The sequence below is a fragment of the Piliocolobus tephrosceles genome, chromosome 18 (genome assembly GCF_002776525.5).
Source record: "Piliocolobus tephrosceles isolate RC106 chromosome 18, ASM277652v3, whole genome shotgun sequence".
Lineage (NCBI taxonomy): Eukaryota > Metazoa > Chordata > Mammalia > Primates > Cercopithecidae > Piliocolobus > Piliocolobus tephrosceles.
Genome location: NC_045451.1, coordinates 69652540 through 69672109, shown reverse-complemented (window position 1 = coordinate 69672109; position 19570 = coordinate 69652540).

The window sequence follows — 19570 nt, the reverse complement described above, 5'->3', positions numbered from 1 at the left end:
GAAACAACATATTAGTGAATCCTGATATCAATATAGCAGGTCATGAGCAGCATCAAAAAAAAAGGAAAGATCTATTTTATTTATTTGTTTGAGACGCAGTCCTGCTCTGTCACCCAGGCTGGAGTGCAGTGGCTCGATCTCGGTTCACTGCAAACTGTGCCTCCTGGGTTCAAATGATTATCCTGTCTCAGCCTCCCGAGTAGCTGGGGACTACAGGCACGCACCACCACACCTGGTTAATTTTTGTATTTTCAGTAGAGACGGGGTTTCAGCATGTTGGCCAGGCTGGTCTCAAACTCTTGACCTCAGGTGGTCCGCCTGCCTCGGCCTCCCAATGTGCTAGGATTACAGGTGTGAGTCACTGTGCCTGGCCAGATCTATTTAAAATGATTTGAAGAGGCTGAGCTCATGTTACGTTTTTACCACTTTTTTTTTTAAAGATAATTAAGGAAGACTATGAACAAAAATTTTGAAAAAAGAGAAAGATTAGACTAGAATCTAAAATGTCAGAAGGCACTGGGTATGGTGGCTCACGCCTGTAATCCCAGCACTTTGGGAGGCTGAGGCGGGTGGATCTCTTGAAGTCAGCAGTTTGAGACCAATCTGGCTAACATGGTGAAACCCTGTCTCTACTAAAAATACAAAAATTAGCTGGGCATGGTAGTGCATGTCTGTAATCCAGCTACTAGGGAGGTTGAGGTGGGAGGATCACTTGAACCCGGGAGGCGGAGATTGCAGTGAGCCAAGATTACACCACTGCACTCCAGCTGGGTGACAGAGTGAGACTCCATCTAAAATAAAATAAAATAAAATAAAATGTCAAGAGTGCTTCTCATAGGTAGAGTAAATGTTGCTCTGTGAAACTTCTGTTGCACACGTGTGTATTTGTGTATACTAGGGCATGATGTAAAGGGCTTTTCTTTCTATAGGTCAAGGTAAAAAAAGTTCAAAAGCTTCTGTTCTATTGTTCTAAAAAAATCAAACTAAAGCTAAAATCCACATTGTATTTCAAATAGGTTTTCTTGTGTATAAACAGGTTTCTATATATTTCTTTTTCCTTTTTTTTTTTTTTTTGAGATGGAGTACTGCTCTGTCGCCCAGGCTGGAGTGCAGTGGCACTATCTCAGTTCACTGCAGCTTCCGCCTACCAGGTTTAAGTGATTCTCTTGCCTCAACCTCCTGAGTACCTGGGACTATAGGTGCCCGCCACCATGTCTGGCTAATTTTTGTATTTTTAGTGTTGGCCAGGCTGTTCTTGAACTCATGACCTCTGGTGATCCACCCGCCTCGGCCTCCCAAAGTGCTGGGATTACAGTGAGCCACCATGTCCAGCCAGTTTCTAAATATCTTTCTTTCTTTTTTTTTTTTTTTGAGATGGAGTTTCGTTCTTGTTGCTCAGGCTGGAGTGCAACGGCGTGATCTCTGCTCACTGAAACCTCTGCTTCCCTGGTTCAAGTGATTCTCCTGCCTCAGCCTCCTGAGTAGCTGGGATTACAGGCATGTGTCACCACACCTGGCTAATTTTTGTATTTTTAGTAGAGATGGGGTTTCTCCATGTTGGTCAGGCTGGTCTTGAACTTCCGACCTTAGGTGATCCACCTGCCGTTGCCTCCCAAAGTGCTGGGATTACAGGCATGAGCCACCGTGCCTGGCCATATTTCTTTAAAAGGCTGTTAAAATGCCCAAGCAGTAAATGGGATGGAATTTGAGGCACATAAATGGGAACTCTATGCTTGCCAGTCCAATCTATTCTTTTATCTTTGATGCTGGGGTAACATATGACTGATCTCTGGAAGTTCCATCATGATGATACAAAGCCATTCAAACAACACAATCCTAGTTGTGAATTTTGATGCATAAACTTGCTAGCTGAACCTCAGCATCCTAATCTGAAAATGAGAAGCCAATAGGTGATGTGCCCACCGCATGGTAGGTACTCAACATTAGGTAGGTAGCTATTAGAAACAGCATGAGTTGCCAGGTGCCATGGCTCATGCCTGTAATCTCAGCACTTTGGGAGGCTGAGGTGGGAGAATCACTTGAGCCCAGGAGTTTGACACCAGCCTGCACAACATAGCATAGGGAGACCCTGTCTCTACAAAAAATAAAAATTAGCCGGGCACAGTGGCTCATACCTGTAGTCCAAGCTACTCAGGAGGCTGAGGTGGGACGTCAAGGCTGCAGTGACTGATGATTGCACCACTGCACTCTGGCCTGGGCCACAGAGTGAGATCCTGTCTCAAAAAAGAAAAAAAAAAAAAAAAGAAAGAAAGAACATAAATCACTAATTCACAGACACCATTTAAATAGCTGCAGTAGCCTTCATTGCCCTAGATTTCTCTATCTTATAATTGTAAATATCTCTAAACAATTTAAAGCCTACAGTTGAGTCTGAACCCCAATAAGGACTTTTTACTTTTTTGGGGCACTCTGACAAGACCCCAACTCTATTCTTTTACTCTGTTTACAGCTGTTATTTATTACCAATCTCAGCAGAACTGCTTTCCTTCCTTGTATAGTGCCTTCTATATTTTACAGAGCACATGGGTCCCTGGTAGTTTTCCTTCTCGAAGCAGGGCACCCTTCTGTCGCCCAAATGTCAGGACAGTGTTCTGCGTGAGTGGGACAGGCCTGGAGAGGAGTGAGGGCCTTCTCTTCCGCGTGGTCTCTCTCCTCCGTCCTCCCTCTCTGCTTCCTCCTTGCTTTGCTGACCGGCTGCAGCTTATCCCAGAGGAAGTGGAACTGACAAACCATTGCTAAAAATACCCCCAGCTTGCCTCCTCAAGGGGGTGTCCCCTGAGGAAATGAGAAAATGAACGAGCAATCTATAAGACCAACAAGGGGTACACAAACACCAGAGGCTGTTTTTATGTTATGGATCCACTCCCAGTAATGTTAGGGGCAGGGACTTGGTGAGGCAGCTGTGGCCTGCCTCTTACTAGCTGTGTGACCTCAGGCAAATCATCAAACCTTTTGAAGCTTGGGTTAATTCATTTGTAAACTGGAAAATAATACCTACCATTCTCAGGGTTCTTTAAGAATCAAAGCACACAGGCAATGTAGTAGACCTTAAAAACATCCTAGCCATTATAAGATGCATAAATACCAATGGTTGAGTTAAAAATTTTTTAAACATTATTTTATTTAGTTTTTTTAGAGAAGGTCTTGCTCTGTCCTCAGGCTAGAGTGCTGTGGTGTGATCATAGTTCACTACAGCCTTGAACTCCTGCCTCAAGCCATCCTTCTACCTCAGCCTCACAAAGCACTAGGATTACAGGCACAAGTCACCATGCTGGTCCCAACGGTTGTTATAATCATATCTCCTCAGATTTGCTGCCTTTGAAGGACCAGAAAAGTGTTGCTCAAGTTCAAGTTAAAAAGTTGAAGTTGGCCGGGTGTGGTGGCTCACGCCTGTAATCCCGGCACTTTGGGAGGCTGAGGTGGGTAGATCTCCCGAGGTCAGGAGTTTGGGACCAGCCTGGCTAACATGGTGAAACCCCGTCTCTACTAAAAATACAAAAATTAGCCAGGTGTGGTGGCGCACGCCTGTAATCTCAGCTACTCGGGAGGCTGAAGCAGGAGAATAGCTTGAACCTGGGAGGCAGAGGTTGCAGTGAGCTGAGATAGCACCACCGTACTCCAGCCTCGGCAACAAGAACAAAACTCCATCTCAAAACGAAACAAAACAAAACAAAAAAAGTTAAAGTTTCCCTTAAGTTATAGTTAAAATGTGATGCCCTTTCAGACTCGTGAGTTGTGGGGAAAACGGCGGAAAGGCAAGAAATTTGGGGCAGAGGAGCCTTCTTGGTGCAGACTCTCATGTCACATCGTGTAAACTGCAGTGACACTGCACCGTATCCAGTGAATTTCCAAACTTGAAATTTGGCTTCAGAGCGGCCAGTGTCACGATGGACTCCATGATGGTCTAGTATTCCATTTTCAGTGAACGGTGTTTTCAAACCACAGAGGCTGCTTATCACTTTCCAAGTCTCACTGTAATACTGTCTGCTCATCTGCTGGAAATCACCGTCTCCCTTAGTGTATGTCCTTCTGAGTCATAGAAGGCAGGCAGACCTCAGGTGCAAAAGGCACTGATGGTGAAGGTGTGGGAGGAGGAGGAACATAAGAGACTGAAGGAGAAAGGAGAGGCGTGGGAGGGACAGTGGAGTGCTGGAAGAGGAACTTTCTGATTGTGTTTTTAGGGGAAATGTTTCATCAAAGGCTGCTGTGCCTACCACTCCTAATGGATGAGATGATTTTAGGCAGTAAACAGTTGAACATATGAAATTTCAGGCCAAAAAATGAAAACAGATAAAAATAAAATAAATTTAAAAAAGAAATAAAATGTCAGGTCATGCATGGTGGCTCACACCTGTAATCCCAGCACTTTGAGAGGCCGTGGCAGTGGATCGCTTGAGTTCAGGTGTTTGAGACCAGTCTGGGCAACATGGCAAAACCGTGAGAACAGACTGGGGTTGGGCCCGGTTTCTGACAATCGTTCAGGATTCGAAGGCTTGTGAGGCGAGGGTTGTTAGGAGTAATCTTGTCTAATAAACGAGCTCTTTGCCCAGGTAAGCAACCCGCCTGCCCAGATACATTGATTTGCAGGAATTTTCTGAAGCAAATTGCCAAGTTGCATATTGGTTTACACTCTCATTTTCCTGGGCGAGTGTTTACTGGAACAAAAAGTTGTATCATATTGATATAGATGGACACAGTTCTCATAATTATTTGTTTAGTTAATGTGTGTTTGAAAATATGTAACTAGGCCGGGTGAGGTGGCTCACACCTGTAATCCTAGCACTTTGGGAGGCCAAGGTGGGCAGATCACCTGAGGTCTGGAGTTCCAAGACCAGCCTGGCCAACATGGTGAAACCCTGTCTCTACCAAAAATACAAAAATTAGCCATGTGTAATGGTGCATGCCTGTAATCCGAGCCTCACGGGAGGCTGAGGCACAAGAATCACTTGAACCCAAGAGGCAGAGGTTGCGGTGAGCTGAGATTGTGCCACTGCACTCCAGCCTGGGCAACAGAGTGAGACTCTGTCTCAAAAAGAAAAAAAAAGAAAAGAAAAAGAAAATATATAACTAGTGACATTTTGAGGTGGATGATTCAAATAAAATAAAAAACAAAACAAAAAATAAGAAAAAAAGTAAATATATAACTAGCACATCCAACCACTGATCTTGAAGGTAATATTATTTAGGACAACACTGAAGAATATTGGGTTTAAAGTTAAAAACTAAGTTGATTTAAAGAAAAATACATTAAATAATTAATAGTATGGATGACACTTATTTATCTATGACAAAATCTGTTTATCTGTGACAACAATTGTGACCACTGTAAATGAAAGACTGAAATGTGAAAAGCACTGCTCAACACTGTCAAAATATCCCAGTAGGGTCTAGGCTAGAGGACAGCCCTAGCACAGGGGAAGGCATGTAACTCACAGGTGAATCATCAGAAGGCACCAGGGGAAGAGAGTGGGGTTGCAGAGTGGGTCACCTGATCTCGGAGGGACAGGAACACCCACTGGGTTTGGTGTCATTTCTGTTGTGCAAATGAACTGAGAATTAGAAAAGTTCCCCTGGCTGGAAACAGAGTTTGTAGTGGACCTACGTGGGTCTAAAACTTTCAAATAGGAAGTAACAGCTGGGTTGGAAGATCCCATGCAAGGCAGTTGGGTTCCCCAAGAAAGGCACCTGCCATCACGGTCACCAGGCCCCAGTGAGAACAGGCCAGGTGCCAACCGAACAGCAGAGTGAACAGGGGCTGAGATTCATTTAAGGTCAAGCCAGCCTGTATGGCTTGGCGAGGAATATTTTGGACAAACGAGAGGGACAGAAGGCAAAGGCAAGGGTGGCGTCTGGTTTTCCAGGAGTCTGAGCCAAATAAACTTCTAGGGTGGAGCCAGTATAGGGAAAAGATAACACCCAAATCAATGCAGGCCAAGGTTAGCTTGAATCCAAGAAGAGGAACCTTTGGGACCAGACTGGGAACGGCCTTTCTTCGATAGAAACACCAGCAACCAGGGCAGAATCCTGAGCGTCTGCTGTTCTCAGGCAGCTGCTGAGACCAAATAAAGCTTGGTCCTGGGTCAGGAGTTGATGTAATAAAAAGGAAGCAAGCACAGACGTGGGTTCTGAAAGTTGCTGAGAGTCTCTCTACTGGGAATCACCCGGGGACCTAAACCTTAGATAGCTTTGCCAGCATTCTAATCAAGCCAAGCCGGGTGGGGCCCACCCTAGAGTAAAACTTAGAGAATCCAGAAAGAAGACATTCTAAAAGTAACCGTAGGCCAGGTGCCATGGCTTATGCTCATAATCCCAACACTTACGGAGGCTGAGGCGGGAGGGTTGCTGGAGCCCAGGAGTTCAAGGCTGCAGTGAGCCAGTGAGCTTGGGTGATAGAGCAATACCTTGTCTCAAAAAATAAAAAAAAAAAAGTCATCCTAGCCCTAGTCCCTTTCCTTCAAGACAAGGACAAAATATTGTTGATATTCTACAAATCTACGATTTCTAGTGATTCTTATAACAGCTGCAGTGTTACTCACTGCCTTGTTAACTCCTTGTTAGCTTCCCCGACCAGTGTTGCGCGTTGCATTGCGGCTGGAGCGTTGCTCCGTGGTCAGACTGTTTAGGTACACGTGAAATGAATGTTCCATCATTCAGTACTCAGAGCACCTCACACCAGTCACTTGCCCTCTCTGGGAAGGCTGAGATTTTTGCATTTGTACCTACTTCGTGGAGGTACTGTGACAGAGTGACAGTACTGTGGGAGTGACAGAATTTATGTAGAATGCTCAGCACATGGTGAGCACTTCATAAACATTAGCTGTTAGCTCTTATTTAATTAATTATTTAAATCTTTTTTTTTCTTTCTAGCTCTAATTTTTATAAAGCCTTAAGGGAATTTTTGATTTGGGATTTTTGCTTCCCCTGGACCTGGAGGAAGAGAAAGGAAGGCCAATGAGTGAGCGATGACAGTGCAGAGGCACCTGGGCAAAGCTCCGTGGCCTTTGGGAAAAAAGGCTACTTGGCTCAGGGGATTAAGTACATGCGTGACCTTAATTCCTCTGTCAAAACAACAACAACAAAATCCCCAAACTATGAAAAGCCACAGACTTCTAGGAACAGAAGACAAAAGGAGGAAGGAGGGGGAGGAGGAAGATACCAAGGGGAAAATGATGGGAAAGGCTGATTTTGTAACCCTGAGCATATAGGAAAAGCCCCCATGCGGATGACTTCTTCGAATAAATGTTGCTTGAAGAAAAGGAAGGCACTAGAAAGAGCAGAAAACAATTGGGTGAATGAAAGAATGTCCTGCAGAGGAGAGGTAATGTGCAAATGCAGATATTTCATGAAAAGCTATAGCTTATTTTTCTTTTTGAGAGGGAGTTTCACTTTTGCCCAGGCTGGAGTACCATGGCCCAGTCTCGGCTCACTGCAACCTCCACCTCCCAGGTTCAAGCGATTCTCCTGTCTCAGCCTTCTGAGTAGCTTAGATTATGGGAACCCACCACCACGCCTGGCTAATTTTTGTTATTTTTAGTAGAGACAGGGTTTTACCATGTTAGCCAGGCTGGTCCCAAACTCCTGACCTAAGGAGATCTACCTACCTCAGCCTCCCAAACGTGCTGGTATTATAGGTGTGTGCCACCACACCTAGCTAATTTTGTCTTTTTAGTAGAGACAGGGTTTCATCATGTTGGTCAGGCTGGTCTTGAACTCCTGACCTCAGGTGATCCGCCCATCTTGGCCTCCCAAAGTGCTGGGATTACAGGTGTGAGCCACCCCCTGTATAGATTTTATGTACTATAGATTTTATGTGCATATAATTGTAATTTTGTGAAACATGTATCTACATTCATAATAATTAGAAGAAAATTTAGGATAATTGAAATAAATTGTTCAGTAAATATTACTTAATTGTTCAGGAAATATACTTAATTACATAAAAAATATAAAACAGCCTGTAATCCCAGCACTTTGGGAGGCTGAAGCACATGGATTGCTTGAGCTCAGGAGTTTGATGCCTGCCTGGGTAACATGGCAAAACCTCATCTCTAGAAGAAAAAATACAAAAAATTAGCCAGGTGTGGTGGTGCGCGCCTGTGATCCCAGCTACTCGGGAAACTGAGGTGGGAGGATTGCTTGAGCCCAGGAGGTTGAGGCTGCAGTGAGCCATGATCACGCCACTGTACTCCAGCCTGGGCAACAGAGCAAGACCCTGTTCCAAAAAAAAAAAAAAGAAAAACCCAACAAAACAAAGCAAAACAAAAAACAAAACTATGTTCCCATAGGAAGACTGCTTTTGTTGACTCCCAGGCTATTACTTTTTTTACAATTTTATTTTATTTATTTATTTAGGAGACAGAGTCTTACTGTCAGAGGCTGGAGTGCAGTGGTGCAGTCTTAGCTCACAGCAACCTCTGCCTCCCGGGTTCAAGCAATTCTCCTGTCTCAGCCTCCTGAATAGCTGGAATTACAGGCACCTGCCACTACGCCTGGCTAATTTTTGTGTTTTTAGTTTCACCATGTTTGCCAGGCTAGTCTTGAGCTGCTGATCTCAAGTTATCTGCCCATCTTGGCCTCCCAAAGTGCTGGGATTACAGGTGTGAGCCATGGCGCCTGGCCCCAGGCTATTATTTTTGATAAGAAAATGTTTTGTCATTTTGCATTTGCCTAGGAAGGCAATGACTGACACATCTGACACATTTATAATCACAAATTAAAACAAAAGCACCCGAACTCCCCAGGTCAGATAGGATGCTGTTTATGCCAAACTGGAGCATGCAGGATGTCAGAGGACTTCTCTGAGGACACTTATATTTCCTTATTTCTTTCTTCGCATCTGGTTCTCCTTTGTGACTCTGTAATGCCCTGTATTTCTCCAAATATAGCACTTGCCCATCGTATCATAAGTACCTGTTGATTTGTCTGTCTCTCCCCCTTGAACTGCAAATGAAAAGAGTAGATGATAAATAGGAGTTGAATTAATGAATTCAACAATTTATTAGATGCCTAGTGTATGACGGACACCTTTAGGCATTGGGGTTTGGAGCACAGTGGCAAACAGAATCCCTGACTTCATGGAGTTTTTATTGTAGTCAGAGGAAACAGATCATAACAAGGAAATAAACATCTGTACTACCTCAGACAGTGATAAGTGCTATGGATAAAAATAACATGGGGGCCAGCCGCGGTGGCTCACGCCTGTAATCCCAGCACTTTGGGAGGCCTAGGTGGGAAGATCACTTGAGCTCAGGAGTTCAAGACCAGCCTGGGCAACATGGCGAAACCCAGTCTCTACTAAACACACAAAAATTTAGCCGGGTGTGGTGGCGGGTGCCTGTAATCCCAGCTACTAATGAGGCTGAGATAGGAGAATCACTTGAACTCGGGAGGTGGAGGTTGCCGTCAGCCAAGATTGCATCATTGTACTCCAGCTTGGGCGACAGAGTGAGACTCTGTCTCAAAACAAACAAACCAAGGAATGGGGAATGCTGGGGTAGGGAGCCCTGAAGGAGCAGCAGGAGCAAGCCCCATGGACAGCTGGTGGAGGGGGCACCTGGGCAGAGGGAGGGGCTGTGCACATGCCAAGGGCCAGGCACGGGCGTTTGTGTTCCAGGTATTAGGGGGTAGAGGGATGGGGAGGCCATGAGTGGACAGTAGTCAGATATCAGATCAAAGAGATATAGAACCTGGCACGTCACTACAAGAAGTTAACTTTCTTCTTCTCCTCCTCCTCCTTCTTCTTTCTTTGGCTAAAGCCATCATCCCCTCAGCCTCTGGAGTAGCTGGGACTACAAGTGTTCACCACCACACCTGGCTGGTCTTCTATTCTGAATGAGTTAGGAGTCAATGGCAGGTTTTGAGTAGGAAGTGATATGATGTGGTTTTCCATTTTGAAAGGACCCTGTGGCAGCTCAATTGACAACAGTGTGAGAAAGTAAAGACTGAAGCAGCAAAACAGTTTGGAGGCTACTGCAACAATCCAGGCAAGAAATGATGGTGGCTTCACCGTGGAGGAAGGGAGCCCCTCAGGTTCTTGATAGCCTGGGAGACTGAGCAAGCTATGAAATGGGAGAGAAAAAGAGGAATCAAGCCTGATTCTGGGGCTGCTGGCGGGAGCGCCTGGAAGGATAGCAGTTACCTTCTCTATGGAGGGGAAGCTATGGGAGAAGACAGCGTGGTGTGTGAAGAAGTCCAGAAGTTTGGTTTTGGACATATTAAGTTTCAGTTGCTTAGTAGACATATCTTTCCTATTTATGTTGAATTCTCCATCCATCTTAGAGGGTAGGCAGGGTTTCTTTTTCAGTATTACAATCTAACAGGAACTGAGAACTTACATAACAGACCAGTAGGAACTGAAACCGTAGAAGGGTTGGGGAAGAGGGTTTTGAGTGTTTTTGTTTAAATATAAGGAGACAAATTTACATCCCGCAATCCATTTTCCTTCAGCAGCTAGTAGTACTTTTCATGCAGTCTTTAACAGCTAGCCCAGGGCCGCTAGCTCTCAGTGTTGTAGCCCCTTGGATTAGGTAATTCTGAAGGAAAGATTAGAATAATGAGAAGTATGTGGGTCCTATTGGGAAAAGCAGCCCACCATGGACCCTGAAGGTCCCTGCCTGTTCTTGCTGAGTGTGCTGGATTTTTTTTTTTTTTTTTTGAGACAGAGTCTCACTCACTCTGTCACTCAGGCTGGAGTGCAGTGGCATGCTCTCAACTCACTGCAACCTCTGTTTCCTGGGTTCAAGCTATTCTCCCACCTCAGCCACCCAAATAGCTGGGATTACAGGCATCCACCACCACGCCCGACTAATTTTTCTATTTTTAGTGGAGACACGTTGGCCAGGCTAGTTTTGAAACCCTGACCTCAGGTGATCTGCCCGCCTTGGCCTCCTAAAGTGCCGGCATTACAGGCGTGAGCCACTGTGACTAGCCGAGTGTACTGGATTTTAAGACTGATCTGTCTCCTGATACTGAATGGTTTCTCTGGTTAGTCACACAGGCAATTAAACAGGTCAAAGTGGAGAAAGACTGGCTCATTTGTTGCTTGCTCAAGGGCTGGGCCCTTAGCCCTGGGTTCCTCTCCTGTAACACAACCCACTGCATGTGCAGGTATCATCTCGGACTATGATGTCATCCCTATGTTGTGTATGGGGAAGAGAACTAGGGCAAATATGCTCATGTTGTTTGCTGTGCTATTAGTAATAAAGTCCTTTGTCTGTGACCCAAGAGGCTTCTGCCAGCATCAATGAAACAGTTAACAGTGTAAGTTGGAGAAAGTTCCAGAGCTTTTACAGTTCTTGACAGGCCTCATCTCTCTCAAAGGAGTCTAAAGCCCCATCTGGGATTAAGGGGTAGCTTGGGGTGAAACATGATGGGGATCTGGCCAGATGCCCCAGGTCCAGCTAGGAAGAAATCCATTTTCTCTTGGGGACTTTGGTACTGAATGAAATATTTGGGGATGGGAGCAAAATGAAGGACACAGATTATATGGAGTTTAAAGGATTAGGCTAATTTCCAATGTGTTGATACTCTTTGACCCAACATATAGTGGTAAACATGAGTCCTTTTTATAATCCCTTAGGCTTGAGTGGAAGATGGAAACAGGTGGAAAGTGCATTTTCAGAGTAAAGATAGCAGACAATGACTGCGATAGCAGATAATGACTGCTGAAACAAAAGAAATCCAAGTCCACTTTCACCTAGGGAGAGACAGTTGGCCAGGCTACAAAAAAGAAAAAAAAAAAGAAAAGAATAAAAAACCCAGCAGGACCTGAATTTTTACAAAGAAAACCAATTCGCCATTTCCTTTTAAGAAATTTTAGCCTGGCTAGCCCACTGGTGTGCTGACCCTCCTCATCCACATAAATTACTGTCGAGTCTACCTCCCTTCTCTGTGGCACCGATGCCTGGTGAGAGACCAGCCAGCAGATGCCTATGGAAGTGCTGGGGGAAGTACAAAGGCCTAGAAGAGTTTATTTATTGTCTATGGGAACACCAGAAGGAGATACCCATTTCAGTAAGCATCAACCTTTCAAAAATGGACAGTAGTAATGTAGAAATGTGCCAAATACCTGAAGATCTGCAAATTTATTATTATTATTATCATTATTATTATTTTGAGACAGAGTCTCACTCTGTCGCTCAGGCTGGAGTGCAGTGGTGCAATCTTGGCTCATGCAACCTCTGCCTCCCAGGTTCAAGGGATTCTCCTGCCTCAGCCTCCCGAGTAGCTGAGATCATAGGTACACACAATCACACCTGGCTAATTTTTGTATTTTAAGCAGAGATGGGGTTTCACTGTCTTGGTCAGGCTGCTCTTGAACTCCTCAGCTCAAGCAATCTGCTCACCTCGGCCTCCCAAAGTGCTGGGATTACAGATGTGAGCCACCACACCTGGCCGCAAATTTATTGTTTATACTATATGTGGTATAATCCTTCTTCCTTCTGTTGGAGCCCATCTTTTTTGAGTTGATACCAATGATGAAAAAGGGAGAGAGCACATGATGGCGTTTGTCTGGAACCACTGACACAAAAAGCACACAGATTAATCAGTACTGCAGCAATGGGCTTGAGTGAGATACAGGGAAATCTCATGTTCCCACCAGTGATTTCATCAGTGGTTTATCCCGTGGCCCCTCTAGCTTCTTCAGCCCTCTGGCTTCCCAAGTCTATTCCTAGACGGATAAGGAGAGGGTTAGTTTGACACACTGTGACAAATGTTACATAAGTACCTGATGTAGATAGACATACTCTATCTTGATAGTTTTTCCCTTTCCCCCTTAAGAAAGTAGAAGGCTGTCCCTGTGGCTATGCCTGTAATCCCAGCACTTTGGGAGGCTGAGGTGAGAGGATCACTTACTCCTGGGAGTTTGAGACCTGGGCAACAAAGTAAGATCCCATCTGCGAAAAAAAAAAAAAAAAAAAAATCAGCCTGGCCTGTACATGCCTGTGGTCCCAGCTACTTGAGAGGCTGAAGTGGGAGGATCGCTTGAGCCCAGGAAGTTGAGGCTGCAGTAAGCCCTGATCATGCCACTGCACTCCAGCCTGGGCGACAGAGCAAGACCCTGTCTCAAAAAGAAAGTAGGAAATACTTAATTCCAATATTTCCTTTTATTCCTTTGAACTACACTGCCATCCCCAAGAGAAAAAGATAAGAAAATGGAAAGATGATGAAATTAAAAGATGCCAGAAGCCACTTTGATAAGAAGTAGGAAGCTCTGTACTTCTATACATAGATAATACTCTTACTTCACAGAGTGTGTTGGCTGAATTTTAAAAAAACTTTATCTTCCCCCATACAGAATAGTCTGTCTTATTTTAATGTGCAAAATTTCTTATTACTCCTCTTACTCACTGTTCCAAGTGTTTCTATAAAAGGACAAACATGGTATCTCAAACTGAAGTCTACATCACCGACTTCCAAATTAGATTCGAATTATTTCTATCCTCTTTTGCTCTCATGTCTTACAACAAAAAATACATTAATTGCAGACAGTCTCCAAGTCAGGCTCCTGCAATAGGGTTGGTGAATTAATGGATATTTCTGCATCATTTAAAAAACGAAGAGCACTAGTACAAATGCTCATTGTTTCTACAGCAGGGATTTTTGTGGGTAATCATTATCCGCCTGAGTCCAAAGACAGAGATATAATTACATTCTTCTCTGGGGAGTGGTCTGTTGAGAAAAACACTTTCAGCTTTGTTGCTGAGAAGTAGCATTAGGGCTGGAAAAAAAAAAGAAATATTGATTACCATGTGTTCTGGAAGGGAAGGGCTGATGGTCCGAGAAGGAAGCATGTACACTGCAGGTTTCTGAGTAGAGAAGTGTTTCCTCTCGGTCTGCAGCTTTTCCTATGCATTCCAGACCATCCCTAGGTTGTGGTACTGGGTAACCCAACAGGCCCATTTTTCAGGGTACCCGAACAGCCACAAATCAGCCCTCTAACTATAGGGTTGTCACTGTGCTGTCCACTCCAGGACGTAGGACCTTCCCACATCAGCCAGGTGCTGTTTCCCACACAGTGAGTGGTTTGGTTGCTTGGTGGGTGACAGCCCAATGACCAGAACCAAAGAGGACTGTTAACAAAGGGATTTTCTTACTTGCAACAGATCAGAAGAACACCTGGGATAGCTCCCAAAGCAGTACCTCCCTGGACTGGGAGCTGGATCTGGTTTTTATAAGCAAAGGGTAATGAGTCATGATCTCACTGGATCCTGCCATGGGGTGACGCCACAGCTCAATCTGATTGGATCCTGGATCCTGCCATGTTGTGTTCCCATTTCTTAATCCAGTCCCCCATCCTCAGCCTGAGCACTTAGGTTCCCCTTGTAATTCTTGGTTCATCTGGGCATGCCCAGGTCATGTGACCCGAGGGTCCAGGGCAGCTGAAAAACAATCCATAACTTTGTTATATAAAAGATGAATCAGATGGGTCTGGGGCTATAATGTGACTATGGAACCTGAAATGTAGCTACTTTGAATTGGAATGTGTTGTAAATGTAAAATACATTTTGGATTTCTAAGACTTAGTATAAAAAATATGTATGTAAACCATCTCATTAATTTTTACATCGATTACATGTTGAAATGAGAATATTTTGGATATATTTGGCTAAATAAAATATGTAATTAAAATGAACTTCACCCATGTCTCTTTGCTTTTAAAACTGTGGCTACTAGAATTTTTTTTTTTTTTTTTTGAAACAAAGTCTCACTCTGTTGCCCAGGCTGGAGTGCAGTGGCACAATCTCGGTTCATTGCAACCTCCACCTCCTAGATTCGAGTGATTCTCCTGCCTCAGCCTCCCAAGTAGCTGGGACTACAGGTGCCCACCAGCATGCCTGACTAATTTTTCTATTTTTAGTATAGACTGGGTTTCACCATGTTGGCCAGGCTGGTCTTGAACTTCTGACCTCAAGTGATACCCCTGCCCTGGCCTCCCAAAGTGCTGAGGTTACAGGCATGAGCCACTGTGTCTGGCCTGGAAAATTTTAAGCTAGATGTATTTCTATGGGAAAGCACTGCTCTAGAAATTCAGAAAAATAGAATAATTGCATGTCAGGGAGAAGGAAAACAGGAAAAAGATAAGTATGCTGACTTTTCTTCCTCTTCTGGGTCCTGAGGGAATTAGAGAAGAAAAATATATCTTATATCTTAGCATTTTAGAGCTAGCAAAGCCATTAGAAATGATTGAGTCTGGTATGTCTCAAAGCAGAGAACCTGTCAGCTTCTGAAAATAATTCCTAGATGCAGAGGAGTCCTCAGAACTCAGCTTGAGAAGCTATGGTGGCATCCAGCGAACTTACTTTGCAGATGAGGAAACCAAGACTGAGGGAGTCTAAGAGGCATAAGAGCACCCTGCTAGTCAGTGGAGACCTACAACTAGAAACCAGGTCCTCCCTTAGTCTGCTCTCCTCTCTGGTACCCTATGAAAATGTGTGCTTATTTCTCTTCTTAATAAGAATATCAAATAAGAATGTCATGCTTTTATTTTTAAAAACATATCAGTACTGTGCATATAGAAAAGTGATATTATCCAAATAAATGTCAAGTTCAGTTCACTTCCTTTCACTCAACTGCCATGACACTTCCATATTTCCCTTTTATTCCAAATATTCTTAAGACCCCTCTTTGGGGCTTTATATTCTATTTTCTGCCACCTTGATGAGCCTTAAGAAAACCTCATTTGGGCCGGGAGCGGTGGCTCCAGCCTGTAATCCCAGCACTTTGGGAGGCCAAGACGGGCAGATCACGAAGTCAGGAGATCGAGACCATCCTGGCTAACACGGTGAAACCCCGTCTCTACTAAAAAATACAAAAAACTAGCCGGGCGAGGTGGCGGCACCTGTAGTCCCAGCTACTCGGGAGGCTGAGGCAGGAGAATGGCGGGAACCCGGGAGGCGGAGCTTGCAGTGAGCCGAGATCGCGCCACTGCACTCCAGCCTGGGCAACAGAGCGAGACTCCGTCTCAAAAAAAACCCAAAAAAAACCAAAAAAACCTCATTTGGATAGCTGCCTCTCTGGATCCAGACATGATTTGAGGGGATATTTCCTTTCCAGATTCCTCTCCTTTTCAAATTAATGCTTCCTCTTTAAAATATATACCCTCAAGCTATTCAAAGGCTTTTCTTCAGGATACCTGTTAATAAAACGTGTCTTGTAACAATAGTGTGTATGGCCTCCCTGCAGCCAACTCAGCTCACTGAGAGGCGGCCCTCTGTAGTACACTCTGATAAACTTCTTTAGTTTCCTTCTATTGTAGTACCGTATTTCCTTTAAAAAAAAAAATCAGCCAGGCGTGGAGGCTCACGCCTGTAATCCCAGCACTTTGGGAGGCCGAGGCAGGCAGATAACCTGAGGTCAGGAGTTTGAGACCAGCCTGGCCAACATGGCAAAACCCTATCTCTACTAAAAATACAAAAATTAGCCAGGTGTGGTGGTGGGCACCTGTAGTCCCAGCTACTTGGGAGGCTGAGGCAGGAGAATTGCTTGATCCCGGGAGACGGAGGTTGCAGTGAGCTGAGATTGCACCACTATATTCCAGCTTGGGCAACACAGCGAGACTCTATTCTCACAAAAGAAAAAAGAGAAAAAAAAAAAAGAAAGAAAAAGAAAGAACACTCCAGGAATGCTCCAGTTGTGTTTTTGCTGTACTTTTTGTCTTGCTTGGTGTAGATGAAGCCCTGTAGTGGATACCTGGGAGCCTTTGCCATAGTGTTTCCTTGGTCTGAGGGAGTTCAGCCTTGCACTCAAGTTCTTCACCCCGAGGCAATTGTGAAATTGACTTTAGTAATTAAACATAAAAGTTCTCTTTTATCTTTGTCCACTCTGAATGCTTTAGAATCTTTAAATACAAATATTAGAACTGTCAGTGCTCTTTAAGATAATCTGCTAAGCCCACCAGTACTTTCTCTTTGGAGTCTCTGTGATTGCTTTGCAGAGGAAAGCTATTATGAAGAAATAGTCTAACGAACTAACTCATGCCAGGTAAGTCTGTTTCTGTTCATCTGGTGATGACTAATACTGGCATTCATCTGGCTGTTAAGTGTAACGATGTAAAATTATTATATTGTGTAACCAAAAGATGGCAGTACTCCCTCTTCCTGTTTGGTTTTAGGACAAAATGGAAAGGTCATTTTGTTCTTATTACATTTTTCCCTTTACTCACCACAAAATGAAAATAGTGAGTAAAAATTACATAAGCCAATAAATAAAATATATTCGCAACCTCTTTAGTACAACCCTAATTACTTGATATAGCCCTATCTATGCAAAAGAATGCAAGTCATTTTCTTTTCTTTTATTCACTTGGTTTACTTTTCTAACAGCAGATGTTTGCTTCTATTTAGAACATTTAAAACGATGACACCAGAAGCCTCCATGATCCTTCCCAAAGGTGAGAGAACATGTAAGTTTCACTGAATGGTAGTTCATGTGCATACATGCCAAGAGAATATTGGACAAAAGCAAAATGTAGCAATAGTGATAGTTTGTTTTCTGATCATTACATTTCCCAAAATTATTACTCCACTCACCCTACCCCATCTTTTCTGAGGCATCTGTATTGATTTATCCTTCAAGTTTCAGCAATATTTTTCTTTTATTTATTTCTTTTCTTGTGAGATAGGCCACTAGATAAGTAATATTCTATCTAGAACATTACAATTACACCTAGACCAAATCTCTGTTTAAATAGAAAACCATACAGTTTGGCATAGCCAATAAATAATTTGGCTCCTGATGGTGCTGAACTCCCTCAAAAATAATGATTCTAATTCATTCTCTTTCAGGTGGCTACATACAAAGCAAACTTGCGGGTGTCTGTGTTGACACATTGTATGTTGTAGTCAGATGGGCTTGAATTCCTGCCTAGACCTTGCTAGGCACTGTGATTTGGAGTGAGTTGTGCAACTTTGGGCAAGTTTCTGCCTAAGAAAAATGGGAATAAAATACCTAATTCTCAGTCTTGTTTTGAGAATAAGGTGAAAATATATCTACACTGTGTTTAGCAAACAGTAGGCACTCAGTTAACCTAAGCCTGCTTCTTTCCTGTTAAGAAGACAAACATATACATCCACTATTACTGTTGGCTGCTCAATAGAAGAAAATAAATAGGCTATATGTCTATAAATATTCTGTCCCTTTAGGAACAAATACAGCAGTAACTAACATTTACTGTATGTCAGGGCCTTTGTAAATGCCTTTACACAGATTAACTCCTTTTCCTCACAGCATCACCAAGAAAAGATGCTATCATCCCTATTTTACAGCAGGAGTCTTGGAGTCACAGAGCTGTTAAGTCACTTGTCCGAGGTCACACAGCTAGATGAAAATCCTAGGATTCAAATCCAAGCAGATTGCCTCTGGAGTTTGGATTCACAACCATTATGCCATTGCACATCTCTGAAACCACCTTTGTGAAAGTTCTAATAGTGAGAAAACTATGGCAGTGAAAGAGATCTGACTTAACTAACTCCATCTTGCCTGTAACCTCCATTCCTGCGTGTGGGCCAAGCCAACTTTGGGAGAAATCTATCCTTAAAGCAAGGATGATAGTAGCCCCTCCCCAAACTAAACTGCCTTTGTAAAATTAATGAAAGCCCACAAGGTTAGGGTTATGAGAAGAATCTGAGTTCTGCAAGGATGTAGGTATAGTTAAAGGATAACCAGCCATCGTTCTGGAAGACACAAGATTTGTAACTTCTCCAATTACTCCTGTAAATAACATCTACTATTGTAGAACCTAAGATTGGCCTTTGGAGATATCTTTTCAGACTTCAGCTTTTCTGATGGCCAAGATGACTCCATTTGGACTTATGACTCAACAGGTCCTGTGGCCCCCACCCACAGCTCTCCATTTCTCCATGGGCGGTTATTAGTTCCATTAAAAGGTGAAGGCTTTCAGAGTGAATAAACTCTCCTTCCCTTACCGTCAGAGAAAGAGCTTCTGGGGTATAAGATAACACGGCATTGTTCCATACTCCATTCCCAACTCTGAGCTAAAGCTAGTGAAGGTGGTACACTGCCAAGGTCATTTAGACCCAAAACATTCATTGGGGCCCTAGTATGCACAGTCACAGGTCATCGCTCTGCCCATTTTATTACTAACTTGAGGATATAAAGTCTACCGTATTTCACCATATTCTGCTGCTGCCATCCAAATGCCAATTTTCCTGGTCTTCCGGTCCCTCCTTTTCCCAGCCCCTACTCCTGTGCTTCCCCTTGTTGTCAACCTCCCGTCTTACACTTTCCGCAGTGTTTGCTGGACTTCCTATTCCACTGCAAAATCACCCTAGCCTGCCATTTGACTTTGAGCATTAAAAAAATTGAAAAATGTTTAGTCAAATGTACTGAGTTATTTTCTCAGTCTTTCCTCCCATTGTTTTTATGCTTAAGAAGTTAGTAAACCACTTTTAAAATCTCGTCACCCATCTTATAGAATCGTTTCCCTACAATAGGTAGCTTGGGTGGTTTTAAGAGCCAGTAGAGACCAGAGTTGTGAAATTCACAATTCATATTTAAAGTTGATATTTAGGCACTTAAGTAGCTTTTA